Source organism: Anoplopoma fimbria, chromosome 19 (assembly GCF_027596085.1).
Source record: "Anoplopoma fimbria isolate UVic2021 breed Golden Eagle Sablefish chromosome 19, Afim_UVic_2022, whole genome shotgun sequence".
Lineage (NCBI taxonomy): Eukaryota > Metazoa > Chordata > Actinopteri > Perciformes > Anoplopomatidae > Anoplopoma > Anoplopoma fimbria.
The window spans coordinates 28263650-28279713 of record NC_072467.1 but is presented as its reverse complement, the minus strand read 5'-3'; positions in this window follow the sequence as shown (position 1 = coordinate 28279713).

The following is a 16064-nucleotide window of genomic DNA, read 5'->3' as shown; positions in this document are numbered from 1 at the left end:
TCTCTAATGAAGTGGACAGATGTATATGAACATTCATGGAAACGCACCTTAATGTGTTATTTTACATTCTGAGAGATGCTCCATCAGCTACGCCTTGTGCTGACGTAAATACAGGTCTCCATGGTAACCGGAAAACAGTAGTGTGTACTATTACTGCCTTTCAAAAACACAGAAAAATACCAGGTTATGATTGTTTTTTCTTTTTATTTTAAGTCTAATTGTTTTTAAATGAATCTCTAAAGTCTAATGTCTGATGAAAATGTGTGGAAGCATATTTTAGAGGTGAATTAACACAATAACAAGGAAATAAGTGACAGTGAAAGAACAACATTATGTAACGCAATCCTGTTTCATAAATAAAATATGCAACTAACTGTCTAAGTTTCATGTATTAATTTGAGGAATATTACAGTCTGCTCTTTGCTCCACAAACATCTCATGTTTCCATCATTTATTCAATGCTTTTCATCCACACAACAGCTTTTACAATATATATTTGCAATATTAACATCTTTTTTTAATTTGCTTTATATTGGACGAGTCGACTCATAATGTGATTATCTGGCCTGCTTTCATTAGTAGTGGTTTGTTTGTGTGTTTATTTTTTTTATTTTTTTTTAAGGACCTTCAGACAACTACTATACTAAAAATATAAATAATAACTCTTTATATGAGACACAATCATCTAACACGTTACTCCTAGACAATAGATCCTAAATATCTAAGAAATCAATACTACTTTAAAGCATTGCAGCCATAATATAACACACAACACGTCCTAATACTAGTGGGAAAAAAAGCTCAAAATGAGTTTTATCAGCTAATTTCAAAATATCTTTTTATCTCTAGAGGCCTAAAAATTGCATATAATTTCAAGAAATGATGTTTCCTTTGATTTTGTACATATTAGAAGCTAAGCCCCTGGTATTCATTGTTCTTTGCTGGTTTTTGAAGTGGCCTTGTTGCAGTACAGCATATTTTCCAGAACTTTTAGGCCTTGAGTGAGATTTTTATGACAAACTACTATTTCAAAGCTCAAGAATGAGTTGTAAATATTCAATCTCATATCTATTTCCCCAAAATGTCAAACTGTTCTATTAATTGTAACAACCCAAAAAGTTATAATTGCTAATACTTGAGGAATAAAGCATTAGTAAATTATTTATTAACATTTACCAGTGAGAAGCACAATATGAGCATTATTAAAATACTGTGCAGCCTTCAGCTAATCTTCTGCCTCCAGTTTTAGCTTCATGCTGCAGTTGTTTCATGTTGTTTTTGTTCTTAATGAGCTGTTCAGCCACGTTTAATGAGGCCGATCCATATAATAGCTGTTTTATTATAAACATATGTAGGTGCATCCAGAGACAATAGGAGGGAGCACTCATCAGTCCTTGCACATTTGCACCTTTGTTTAAATGAGGGAAGATTAGCAGCACGGCAGACGTGTTCACCATGTCGGCTCTGAACAAGAGTCAGTGAAATCACAAACACATGACACATGCAGGAAACACGCAGGAGCTTTATTTATTTCCAAAGGCAATTCAAATGAAACAACAGGCTCAAATTAAAATTCACATTATGTACTTTTTTCTCTCATCAAAACAAAAACGAAAGATAGTTTGGTGAAAGTTTCTGAATTCTGACATTTTCTGGCACTAAACTTTGTAAACAAACATCAGAGCGCCATCGGCGTAGAACATGCGCACTGTCACACACATCTACACAAACACCTCCTGTCCGTCCACACATGCACCTCTGCTCTATATTCGGGGTCACTCTGTGTTTAAACGTGTCGTGTTTCTTCCTTTGTTGACATTCTTATAATTGACGCTTTGACCTTTAGGTGTCGTCTTCCTGTCCGTCCTCTCGTTAGTGAGGAGAGACGGAGAACCATCACGCTGTCACATGTGAAATCTGTGTGACACCGGCTGAATACTTACACTTCTGTGTGTGTGTGTGTGTGTGTGTGTGTGTGTGTGTGTGTGTGTGTGTGTGTGTGTGTGTGTGTGTGTGTGTGTGTGTGTGTGTGTGTGTGTGTGTTTGGTGGACTGATGTAGACGAGGTTGTCAGTTCTGAAAGTCAACGTCAGTATTTGCCAAAACTGAATTATCTTCAGACTGAGAAAAGTTGCAAATACAAAACAGGTCAACGCTTTATATTAATGACTGTTAATGAATAGGTAATAAGGCCTTTATAAGTGCTTATAAGAGGCTTACTAACAGAATTATTTTTGATTGTATTAAAAACAGCATTATAAACACTACTGGTAGATTTTAAGACATTTATAAGCACTTGTTAACAGTTTATAAAAGCCTTATGCATTACAAAAACATTGATCAAGTTTTACTAAACTTACCCATTAAACTATTGTCAATGATTTATTAACCTTTTGTGGCTAAATAAAGAATATTAAATACTTTATTATGTACTTATTAACAGCTAAAATGAGAACAATGTCTTATTAAGGTTAATACATTCTTTGTTATGCATGTCTGATCCAAACCCTGGCTGCAAAGGCCTAAGTATAGATGGCTCCCCCACTCTTTCACAGCACCTCCATGTGGCATTAACACTTCATGTTGTCAAAGTTGATCAAATGTGAACAAAGAATTACATATAAAAACAATGTTTTAGCACTGGAGCACAAAAACGTCTCTTTTTTTCATGTAAATGTCATCCACATGCAGACAAAAAGAGAAATGTTCTATGAAACATAGATTCTAACAGGGTGTGAACAAAAACTAATATAAGTTAAAGTAATAAAAGTAGTAAAAGTATTAGAACAGTAAATTGTTCAGACATGCTGAAGACAAAAAAAGTGAAATTTCGACATATTTGTAACATATTCTCTCATTTCCAATATACAATTGCCGTGAAAGTTAGTTTTATTGTATTAATATTGTACAATTTGTTTTTATAGGCTTGTTTCAGGTTTTGTTTTAAAGTGCGTTCTCTTTGTGTAATGGAATTCCAATTATTCAAAATGTAATAAATAAATAAATACATAAAGACAAATATGCCTATAATAAATACACATAAATGTACGAGGCACAAAAGGTCTCAGACCAAAGCAACCAGGCCACGTCCCACAGCCAGAAAGACTCTGAGCTGCAGTCTGAAGACCAGAACATCAAGAACCAGGTGCAGGAGCAGGTTCAGAGGGCCACTGAAATCCTGGATCTGAAAAAGAAAGGAGACAGTCCCTCTCAGGAACTCACAGAGACCAAAAACCAGCTGTTGGACAAAGAAGCTGAACTCCTGGAGAACGACAGAGCGTGGAAAACAAAATACAACGCTCTGGAGGACGAGTTCAGGAAGGAAGTGGACGAGAGACAGAGCTGTGAGACGAAGCTCAAACTGATGGAGACAAAAGTCAATCAGATGGACGACGAGAAGAAAGAACTGCAGGACAAGTTCACAAAAGACCTGGCAGAGGAAGAACACAGCTGTGAGAAGAAACTAAGACTGATGCAGACAAAAGTCAAACTGATGGAGGACGAGAAGAAAGAACTGCAAAACAAGTTCACAAAAGACCTGGCAGAGGAAGAACACAGCTGGGAGACAAAACTAAGACTGATGGAGACAAAAGTCAAACTGATGGAGGAAAGGAAGAAAGAACTGGAGGACGAGTTCACAGAACAGCTGGCAGACAAAGAACAGAGCTGGGACATGAAACTGAAAGATTTGCAGGCAACCTACAAAATTCTGAATGAAAAGTTCAAGAGGGAGCTGGCCAAGAACAAGGCCAAGAATGAAGAGTGGGAGATCAAATTAGAGGATTTGGAGGATGAGAAGAAAGACCTGGAGGAGACGCAGCAGAGCTGGAAGACTGAAGTCCAACAGCTGCACACCAGAGTCAAACAGATGGAGGACGACCTGGTCATCAGACAAGAGAGCTGGGAGACAAAAGTCAAACAGCTGAAGGACGAGAACAAAGTCCTGGAAGACCTCTGTCTCAAACAGAAAAACAAGAGGAGAGGCTTCTTTCACAAGAAGACCACAGAGGACAGAGAGACAGTGTTGGAGAAAATGAAAAGCAAAATGCTAAAGGAGGAAATGGAGAAGAAAGACAAGAAGTAGAAAGCTGCGATGGAAAAGACAGAAAAGATGGAGGCGAAGAAGAACACCCCTTCACCTCTCCAGCCTCCCTCCATCTCCCTCCACATACTTCTTTCTCTAATCACCCCTCCATCTATCCACCTCACTACACTCCCACCTCCCTCCTCCATCACCCTCCATCTCCATTTATCCTCCATCTCCCTCCTCCACCTACTTCATCCTCTCCTCAGCTCCATCTTCCTCAACCCCTCCATCTATCCACCTCACTACACTCCCATCTCCCTCCTCCATCACCCTCTATCTCCATTTCTCCTCCATCTCCCTCCTCCACCTTTCTTCATCCTTTCCTCACCTCCAACTTCCTCACCCACTCCTTCATCCTCCATCTCCCTCCTCCAACGTCATCACCCTCAACCTTTACTTCTACCCTCCCTCCCTCTCTCCACTTTCACCCTCTATCCATCCTCCCTCCCCCCTCCACCCGTCTGTCCGGGTGGAGTTTGTATATCTCCTTGTGTCTGCGTGGGTTTTCCTCCCACAATGTAAAAACACAAAGATATGCACTTTATGCTGACTGAAGCTAAACATCTACTTCAGTCATATTTCTGTTCGGGTTTTCCCCTGGTGACCAGGTTTCTCCCACTATACAATAATCAGTAAACATTCAATAAAAATTCAATAAATAATCAATATTCAATGTATCAGCCTCTCTGAATGATCATAAACAGTATAAATACATTATTGTGTGAGGTTTAGGAGATTATGAGGTAGAAGTACTGGTATCTGTTTAAGTTAAGTTAAGGGAACGACAATACCAAACTATTTAAATCAATAAAATATTGTTATGCTTTTTGTTACAATTTTATCAAAACTCATCATTTCTTATATCAGTATGTGATTCTATCAAAACAATGGTCCTTTTCACTAAAAGCACAAAAACAGATGATTTTACTTAAAGGAAAATCACATGAAACATACCGGCCATTACCATCATTTTCAGTGACGTTTTTGGAACATATTTGATCATTTCAGCCGTACTTCAGAGCACAAACAAAGCCTTAAATATTAAAGTGCAGTTTGAATAAAGCTGATGGACGTGTCCCACTTTGTGCCCACACATTGGCTTTAAATGACACCCCTCCTCTCTTCTCACTCTGTGTTTTCGGCTGTCGAGGCTGAAGTCGTCACGCTGTCAGACGTTAACCTCACGACCTCGACTTCAGCCCCAGAAACTTTGTGACCCTGTGACTGTGTCGCCGAGTCCGAACTTCAGAGATGATGATTAAAAGTGACACTTTACCTCCGCTGTGCGAAAATAACTAATGCTTCCACTTTTAGCACCTTGTTCTTTTTAAGTTCTCTATATGGTATTCAGGGCATTAATATGTTAGCAATAATATGTATATCAAGATATAGCGGAGTCATTTCTACCACAGATGATCTGTGCAGACCATCAGCAGCGTCTGGACTCCAGAGGTGGTAGTAAACATGTCCTGTGTTAACTGTGTTAACGAGCACTCTGCTGGTGCTCCCCATGATATCTCTCCTATAGATAAACACTTCAAACGCTGCTTTGAAATGTTAACTTCACAAAAAAGGAAGCATCATTTACCGAGAGGATAAACTCCGGGGGAGTTCTGGCAGAGTTAGATGCTTGATCGCGGTTGGAGTTCTGGGGTTATGATCCGTTATGACAACACGCTGACAGTTCTGCCTCCGTGAGCTTCACTAACTGAGGCAAAGTTAAAGCTCATCTCAGTTTAAGTCATGAATCCTCATTAATGATGTTGGCTTTTCATAGAGCATCACATCAACAGTGTTATAAGGTCTGCTCTTTGTAACTAAAATTGAATAAACGAGAAAAAACTACACATGCCCTTGTGGCTTATACAGCAAACGAAGTGTTTGACTGAGAATCAGTCTGACTGAATTGGTGGAGGGAACGCAGCCGACTATTTCTGTAACTAACAGAAACATTCAGACTTACATATGTAGTAGTGAGTCGTGTGTATAGTTTGAATTGAATTGAGTTATATCATAGTAATTCTAACTGAAGGGAAATATTGTATAACTCGTGTTATCTTAAGAAATTGTGAAGTGATTGAGACTGAATGTTTTTTATTTTGCTATTTTAAAATTCCCCAAGTAAATCATTGAAAGGTTATATTTCTAAAACGTAATTACAGTGTGGAGTCTGGTCATTTTCTTAGATAGAGGTGTCTAAAGGTAAATTGTTTGCATAATAATAGTGACACATTTCATTCAACGTTAAAACAGAAACTCAAGACAACAAAACAAAAGTATTAGTAATTGTAGAGTGAGTTATATGTTTTAAAGAACTCAGGGCCCTTCCCTGACTAAACTAGGGATAAGTGGGCTACAGTAACATAACAACATAACATAACAAAACAACATAACATAACAACATAACATAACAACATAACATAACAACATAACATAACAACATAACATAACAACAAAACATAACAACATAACATAACAACATAACAACATAACATAACAACATAACATAACAACATAACATAACAACATAACATAATAACATAACATAACAACATAACATAACATAACATAACAACATAACATAACATAACATAACAACAAAACATAACATAACATAACAACATAACAACATAACAACATAACATAACAACATAACATAACAACATAACATAACAACATAACATAACAACATAACATAACATAACATAACATAACAACATAACAACATAACATAACATAACATAACAACATAACAACATAACAACATAACATAACAACATAACAACATAACATAACATAACATAAACATAACAACATAACAACATAACATAACAACATAACAACATAACATAACAACATAACATAACAACATAACATAACAACATAACATAACAACATAACATAACAACATAACATAACAACATAACATAACAACATAACATAACAACATAACATAACAACATAACATAACAACATAACATAACAACATAACATAACAATGTAACATAACAACATAAACATAACAACATAACATAACAACATAACATAACAACATAACATAACAACATAACATAACATAACAACATAACATAACATAACATAACAACATAACATAACAACATAACATAACAAAATAACATAACAACATAACATAACAAAATAACATAACAACATAACATAACAAAATAACATAACAATGTAACATAACAACATAACGTAACATTGTAACGTAACATCGTAACGTAACATCGTAACGTAACATCGTAACGTAACATCGTAACGTAACATCGTAACGTAACATCGTAACGTAACATCGTAACGTAACATTGTAACGTAACATCGTAACGTAACATCGTAACGTAACATCGTAACGTAACATCGTAACGTAACATCGTAACGTAACAATGATGATGACCTTGTGTTGTTAAAGCTCAGAAAGACTTTTTGACCTCAGCCCAGCTGTGCACGATATAAAATCATACACAGACAAATATCCAAGGTCTTATTATGCCGTGTTACTGGATAAACTACATGTCAGCTCTGTGGAGCTCTTTGATTGGTTATTATTATTATTATTATTGAGTTATTTTTTAATCAATTATTTTCCCAGACAATCAGACACACTTTATGCAGTGTTTACCATTAACCATATAATCTTAATGTAATATTTATGACAGAATAACTTTCACCACATCCGGCAAGCTTTCATAAAAACAGGCAGGGACAAGAAAACAAACGTCCTCATCCCTTTCCCGCCATCCTCGGGCGCCCTTTGCTCGGAACACACCGTTCATTTTGATCTCAACTAAACACTTGTAAAGGTTTTATGACTGCTTCTTATACAGTCAGACAGATAGTCAGACAGACAGACGGGAATATAAACAGCAGATAAAATGCTCAGACCTCCTCTGTGGTTCCTGCTACAGGCCGTGTTTCCAGGTCACATGTTGCCATGGTGACTCACATTAAACTTTTATTCCTTTCCTCCCTCAAAATGAGAGAAATGTCTGAAATCCCTCCTTAACTCTGACATATCAAACCCCTCTGAGGATATTCTCAGTAACTTTATGAACACGGCCGCTGGTGGAGCTTTTTTCAGTAAAAAGTCATTTCAGTGAGAAGATGTCTGAGGACACGTGAAACCTCCTCAGGACATGACTCAGCTTTTTTAAGTCTCTGTGGTCTATTTTTACTCTTCCACATAGTCATTTTCTGATTCGTCTATGTCGTTGTAAATTGTTGTACTGAGGAAAATTAAAATTCCTGCTTTGTTTGTTTCTCTCTGCAGAGATCTCCAGATGTTTGTTCTGAACATCTGGACTCCAGAGGAGGCGGAAATGTGACCTGGGTGTTGATGTTCCATATATAACGTCTTCAAACTCTTCCTTGATTCCCTTCCTCACCTCTTGTCCTTGCATCTTAGTCCCTCCCACCTGAGTCAAGGCAACTGGCATCTAACGAAATGAGTTGCCTGGAAGCCCTCTTTTTTATTTGAGTTTAATGTCACACAGCTGCATCATCTGTCCATTTTATTGAAGAATCCATTAATAGTTTTTAATTAATCTTTTTTTTCCAATCTTTAAAAAAAAATGCCCATCACAAGCTCCCAGTGTCCAAAGGTGATGTGTTTAAATAGATATATTTGAGCCATTTATTAGCTGTTCTTGAGCTTTTGATCACATCCCATGATCTTCATCTGCAGACCAACAGGCACAAAAACTCATTTTAAGCACTCATGAAAATAGAAATTACAGATTTAGACTAACTGTTACTGCAATTAGTTAGCTGGATAAGCTAAAGAATGTACTGGACCGTTTACACTCCTCTTTTCTTCAACGTTGTATGATTGAAGCCTCTAGTTCAGCACTGTGGCCGTCGGCATTTTGGCTTTTTTTGCAACCAGTGAACAGGAAGTGACCATATATGGACTGAGGAGGAGTGACGTAGAGACGCCGTATACGTCTCTGGTGTGGACCTGTCAATCAGTGTGTAGCCCCGCCCTAAAGCATCCCCTGCTTTATGGTCTGTTTGACTCTAAATGGAGCATCATTTACTAAATGAACATCATGCTGTATTGAAGAAGACTTGAAACTAGAGATTGAGACCATAAACTCATGTTTACAATGTTTACTGAGGGAATAAATCAAGAGAGAAGTAGAGTCATTTTCTCATAGACTTCTATACAACCAGAGGAGTCGCCCCCTGGTGGACAGCAGAGAGAATGCAGATCGGTTTAAGTTTTGAGACCTGCTGCCAGGAACAGCCTGAATAATTAAATACAAAGCAAAGAAGTTGAATATGATGTTATGTAAATAGAGTAGTTCTGATGTTAAAAGTCCATCTTAAGATCCGCATGGGGCCGGATTCACAAACTCACAACAACCTCTCAGGGAGCTGTTAGCTCAAACCAGAGAGCCTGAGGAGCAGCCTCGGGTCAGAGTCACGCTTTCTAAAACTTTTTTCTCACTGAGAGATGGCTAGCTGGTGGGGACAGAGGGCCGTTTATCAAACCCTGTTGGAGACACTCAGACGAGTCCTCCGGTTTTATCAAATAAATAGAATAGATCGTCTGCGCCGGTAATTGAGCAGCTATTTCGGGCTCAAGCTTCCACACTTTGGGATGTTTTTTACAGCTGCCTTGAGATCAGACTGCACTGAGAGAAGCAGCTCCGTCTCCAAAGCAAATTACCTCGACGTCCACATACTTTAACTGGAGTGACTGAAAGGAGAAGTGAAGTCTGGAGGTTTAGTGCTTTGGTGAAGTTCACTGTTTGTGTGGCTCTTTAGAACTGTGGAGATGTACTGGTGGGGTCCAGTTTGGTGAAAGATGGAAGGTATTTAGATATATGAGGACTTCTAAAAAAGTAGCTGAAGTACAAAAAAGAATTGTGCAACAAATAAAAATCATTCAATAATTCAGTAACAAACAGTGAAGTCGGCCGGTCTCTCAGGCTACAGCTGTCTCTCCTGCACTGTAACTACAGTCTGCAGCTGCATCGGCATCTGTCGGTTTAGCAAAATGCTCTCTGCCTCCTCATCATTATGCTCACAAATTGATCAATTTAATATCTTTTGAGTGGCTTCATTTTTCAGTAATACATTTCTAAAGATCTAGTTATTAGTGTCAGTTCTCTGATGAACCAGAACCCGACCTGCAAACAGCAGAGCAAAAGCCAGGAAACCCACATTTATCTCTCACATCAGGCGTTGAGATCACGTTCCTACATCATTTAGTTTTACTCTGAACACAGAAGCATTAGGAAACTAAAAGGAGTTACTAAAGAAAACACAGAGTCCATCTTCAGAAGTCCAAACACACAGACAGAGGCCTTAAATAAATCAAGAAGACTCACGTGGTCTTAAATGAGGAGCGGTCGGACGCGTTTTTGGCCTTTTGACTAACAACACCTGGTCAAAAGCCAAAGCTGATATTTAATGGGCTGGTGATTCAGTGGACTTCATTTCCTGCAATCTGATGAATTTTCATGAATCATTTTTTGAAGAAAATGGTTTCATTTATGTAAAAGGAAAACATATACCTGCCCACCAGGTGTCCTCAGGGAGCTTCCCGCCTTAGCCCATCGGCTGACCTGATCACCTGTCTGCACACCTGCTTCCCATCCATCAGCCTCAGTATATATACTCAGTTTAATACATTCGAATGATGATGTGTTTTTATGATGTGTCATAACCAGCATTTAAATCCAGCTCCAGTTTCCTGAAACTCTCACAGAAGCAGAAACAGTTTCTCTCTTGTTGGTGCTAAAAGTACTGAAAGGAACCAAAAGTACAGAAACCATTACACAATGATGTTTCCAGAAATGGTCTTCAGAGGACGACACTGAAGCTCAGCTGGAGCCTTTAAGTTTGACTTCTCTCACCGAAGTTTGTTCTGCAGAGGCCGAGGGCCGCACAGAGCATCAAAGCCCACCGCCCACAGCTCTCAGAGGCCGACGGTGTTCCTCCATCAGACTTCACAGGGCAGCCTGGTCTCATCAGGCAAATGGAATGTAAAATAATGTGCGGCTATTCATAGATATTCCAAGAAATTAGCTCGACTTTAGTAGAAACCAGAGGCTTCATAGGAACCGTTGCTCTGGTGCAGCTATTTAACCCTTTAATCAGCAGCATCACTGTGGTTTTAAGTAGCTTTGCAAGTAAAAAGAAATAAATATGATGATAATAAACAACACATGACTGTAGCTTCCCTTTCCAGATCCTCACATACTGCTGGTTTTAGTTGCTTAGTTATTTTAAGGCCAACCATGATTTATTTTCTTAACCTAACTTTTGTTGCGAGTGACACAAAGGAAAGCGTAATAAATAACTGTAATAAACTGTTGGACCATTATTATTGATGCATATTATTGATGCATTCACAGGTAATCAGTTGTGTAATGTTGGTGAGGCTCATTTTATCTCTAACAATACTTTGTAATTAATAAACCAATCATGTGTTTTTATATAAAATCTTCCTTTGCAGACGTACAGATGTACACATGGAGGAGGACGGGATCCTGCAGAGACAGGAGAGGTGAAGAAGAAGAAGAGGAAGAGGGGAGGAAGAGGAGGGGAGGCTGGAGACCAATCAGAAACATGAGTTTATTATTATTAATCAGTTCAGAGCGTCTCGGTGGAAACATCGGCGGTAGACATCCGGCTCCTCCCGACACATTCACACAAACCCATTCAGATGTTTGGTTTATTAAAGAGACAGGATGTCAAATAAACTCAGTTATGGAAGCAGACAGTCTGTGAAAAATGATCTGAGAGAAATCACTGCATAATAACTGAGAGTAAGAGACGACAGAATGATTACTGGTTATTAATGTGGAGTTATACTTTCATGACTCCTGGAAGCGGTTAGTAAGCCTCACTCATTTCATAACAATGTGGATATTAATTGTGAAATGAACAAGTTAGTGAACTTGAAATGAAATGATGAAATATAAATTAGTAGATTAATATATTAAATAGCAAAAAAACACTTCAAAAGTAGAGAATCATCGTGAGGCAGTCAGCTGTCAGGAGTCAGAGGAGACGTTTTCTCTAAATGAGTTTTTTCTCAGACTCTGATCCATAAATCTCCCCTTCAGTAGCTCTGACATACACCAAACTGTACAGCTTCATTCATATCTATATTCTGAAGGTTCACACAGAGGGGTTTGTTCAGATATCATTCATAGAATGATTTATACAACATTTTAGTGCTAAAAACATGGAGATAAAGAGTGATAAAAAGAGATATCCAAAATGTAAAAACTTTTTTCAACAAAATGAAACAAGAATTTTACACTTGCACATATTTGATAAGATAATTTCAATATTTAAAAATAACATTTCAGAAAACTTGTTTTTGTCTTAATGTTAATAATCAACTGGGGATTTTTATGGTGATATCTATTAGTTAAAGGTTTAACCTAAAGGAATAAATAGTTCAACACACTTATGAGCTTTCTTTCTGAGTGGAGAAAATAAATATATCAATATTAATGTACGCAGGGTTAGCCTAGCTTAGCATCAGAAGCGCCTTCGTTTTGGAGGCTTCACTTCAAGGCAGCAGAGAGTGAACAGAATGTGAACAGAATGTGAAACATGATTAATATCAGCCACTTAGGAAACACGAGGAGATCAGTCTTTTGCATTAAAAACCTTCAAACATTGAAATAAAAATAAAAATGATTGTCTCACCTTCAGAAGTGCTTTCTCCTCATTAGTGTGTGGAACAAATGCATATTATTTATTTATATTATTTGTTTTGCTTAAAAATCCTCCAGCTTATAGGTGATAAAGGTATGAATATATCATTCATTTTATCAAGTGCTTGATAAGTGAGAGCAGAAGTGAAGTCCTCTGCGTGTTGATGTGGTCACGGCTCAACGTCGCTGTTTTATAATAATAACCGACTGAGTCTTTGGATGAAAGGTTCGTTTAATAGTGAGATGAGGAAGCATGACTTTAGCTTTCTATGCAATTATTATAAATAACAGGCTGCACTATTGGGTCACAATATCAAATCATATATCATATATCATATAGACAGAACTGAATTTTAAGTGTCTTCATTAAAATGTTTCTCTACTCAACTTCTTGAACCGTCAGCGTGAAGAAGCTCAGCTGGTCTTCACTCATTAAACCGAGAACGTGTTCCCCCCCGCTGTGAGGCCGGTACCACCAGAGCATCTGAAAGAACCGTGTAGAGTATTAATGTATGTGCAACATGCAGACACACACATCAAAGAGACTGTTTTATTACTGTGAGACACTGGAGCTCAAAATACTGCAAACATATGAAAAACAACTGCAAAGACACACAAAATAACTACAAATGTATGCAAAACAACTATATAGAGATGCAAAACGACTGCAAAGAGACACAAAATAAGTACAAAGCGTCCGCAGTGACTGCAAACAGATGAAAAGTGACAACAAAGAGACATAAAATAGCTGCAAATATAGGCAACACAACTGCAAACAGACACAAAACAACTGCAAAGAGACCTAAATGAAAACAAACATATGAAAATTGACAGCAAAAATACACAAAATGACTGTAAATAGATGCAAAACAACTGCAAAGAGACACAGAATGATTGCAATAGACATAACACATCTACAAAGAGACCCAAATGACTGCAAACAGATGAAAAAAACAACAACAAATAAATGCAAAACAGCTGCAAAGAGACAAAATGAATGCAAAGAAATGCAAGACTATTAGAGTTACGGGGAAGCCAGAGGGACTCTTGAGTAACGAGGCTTTGAAGTTCGCTGGGGGACTCAAAGAACAGATAAATAATCATGAGCATTTCTTATGTTTTGCTGAAGGATAAAGTTTCTTCTGAAGCTGTTCATCGTTCTGACAGAATCTCAAACACTGATCAGAAAAAAAGCTCCTATTTTAACTAAAATCAACAGTTAAAGCTGAAGCCAACTACTTTCATGATCTTAAATGATTTGGAGACGTATAAGTTTTATTAGCGTGTCATGTGACGCTGTGACATCACAGCGTGGGTAACAAGCTGCTTCCTCTTCAGTCCTGGAGAGATTTCTGCAGATGTTCTATCAAAGTGTTAATGAACAGCTGGAAAAAACGAAGCTTTACAGAGCTGTGTCGTTAGGAAAACAGCTGACAATGTTTTTATTTATCTGGAGCTCCTCGAGGGTTTCCTCATGAAAGGACCATGAGACCAGTAAAGTCGTGACATTCGTCCTGGTCACGGAAAAATGAGACGATGGTGGTGAAGAGACAAAGACAGATGAAAAGGAAACAGATTAAAAGGTTAGGAAATGAGAAGGAGGCAGGACAGGATGAAGAGGAAGCACTGAGAGGAAGCTAACGGACAGAAGAAACAAGATTAGAGGTTAGAAGAGAAGAAGAGAGGAGAGGAAACAAGGAGGGGAGGTGAGAAAGAGAATGAGCTTCCAGAGGATTGGAGGAGGAAACAAGGATGAGAGGAAAGGTGGTGTTAAAGATTGAGGGCAGAAGATGGCGAGAGAACAGAGAAAATCAAAAAAGAGAGGAGATGAGATGAGGAGGTAAGGTAAGGTAAGGTTAGGAGAAGAGGAAATAGAAGGGACAGAACGAGAGGAGACGAGGAAAGGAGGTAAGGAAAAGTAAGGGACCATGAGGAGAAAAGGAGACAGAGGAAGAGAAAGAGGAAAGAAGAGGGAAGACGACACAAGAGGAAATAAAAGACGACAAGGGAGGAAAAGAAACAGCAAATAGGGAAGGAAGAAAAAGGAAAGGAGGCAGGAAACTAAACGAGAAGAAACAAAGGGAGGAGAGGAGGCTAGGAGGCAAGGTTAGGTTAGGAAAGAGAAAAAGAGACAGGAGAAAGGATAAAGAGAAGGGAAGGAGGCGAGGAGAAGAAAAGAAAGAAGAGGGGAGGAAGAAGGAGGAGAAGAAAGGAGAGGAGGAGAGGAGGAGAGGAAAGGAGGAGGGAGAGGGAGGAGGAGGAGGAGAGAAAGGAAAGAGGAGAGGAGGAGAGGAGAAAGGAAAGAGGAGAGGAGGAGAAGAGAAAGGAAAGAGGAGGAGAGGAGAACTCTTTGAATTGAATAAAATGCTGATATTGAACCATGTGAATTAAAAACATATTTTAATAAAACAGTTAACCAGACAGAAAGCAGTGATATTAAATAAAACATTTTGAATGGAGGATGTGATGATGTCATCAATCAAACACACTTTATCTCATTCATTTCATTTGACATCTTATTCTTCCTCCGTCTGCTGTTGTTTCTCTGGAATCTTCTGAATATGAAACGTTTTCATTGAGTCTTAATATTCCTTCAGGTTCTGCTGTCAAACTGAACCTGTGAGGATTTATTTCATCTTTAGAAGTCGAGAGCATAAAATATCATGTTTCCTGAGCTCATGTTTTATTCGCTCCGGAACATTTTTCTTCACTGACTCATAAAACTTTTTCAGCTACGACCTTCAAAGTGTTTTCATCGTTCTTTAACCTGCAACGTTTTAAAGTTTGTCTCCCTGAAACTTTAAACTAAAGGTTATTTTGAAAAAGGTTTGGAAGCTGGATGAAGGGTCATTTGATAAATCAAGAGAGGAGGAGAGTCATTTTCAGCTTTTTTTACTTATTTAATATTCTTTACTGTGTTATTACTTATTTACTTATTAATAACACTTGTTTTGATCTTGTTTTCTACTATGTCTCTAGTTTGCATTATCCTCTCTGCTACTGTAATCCTGCTGTGAGACTAATAAAGGATTATCTCATCTCATCTTATCTTATTTTACACAAACAGGGCAGAAGTTGTCTTATTTATGGGAAAGATGTAATCTTGCCTCGTTGTGACTCAGTGAACGTTGGTTATTTGACTCTGCATCATCTCTAAATATGTAAAGCTGCTGTAGTGTTCTGATTAGTGAACTGAGACTCTGCTGTATCTTTAAACCATCGTCTGTATCTCTCTCCATCAGTCACATTCAGAAGGGTTTTAATGCCTCGTGGAACCTC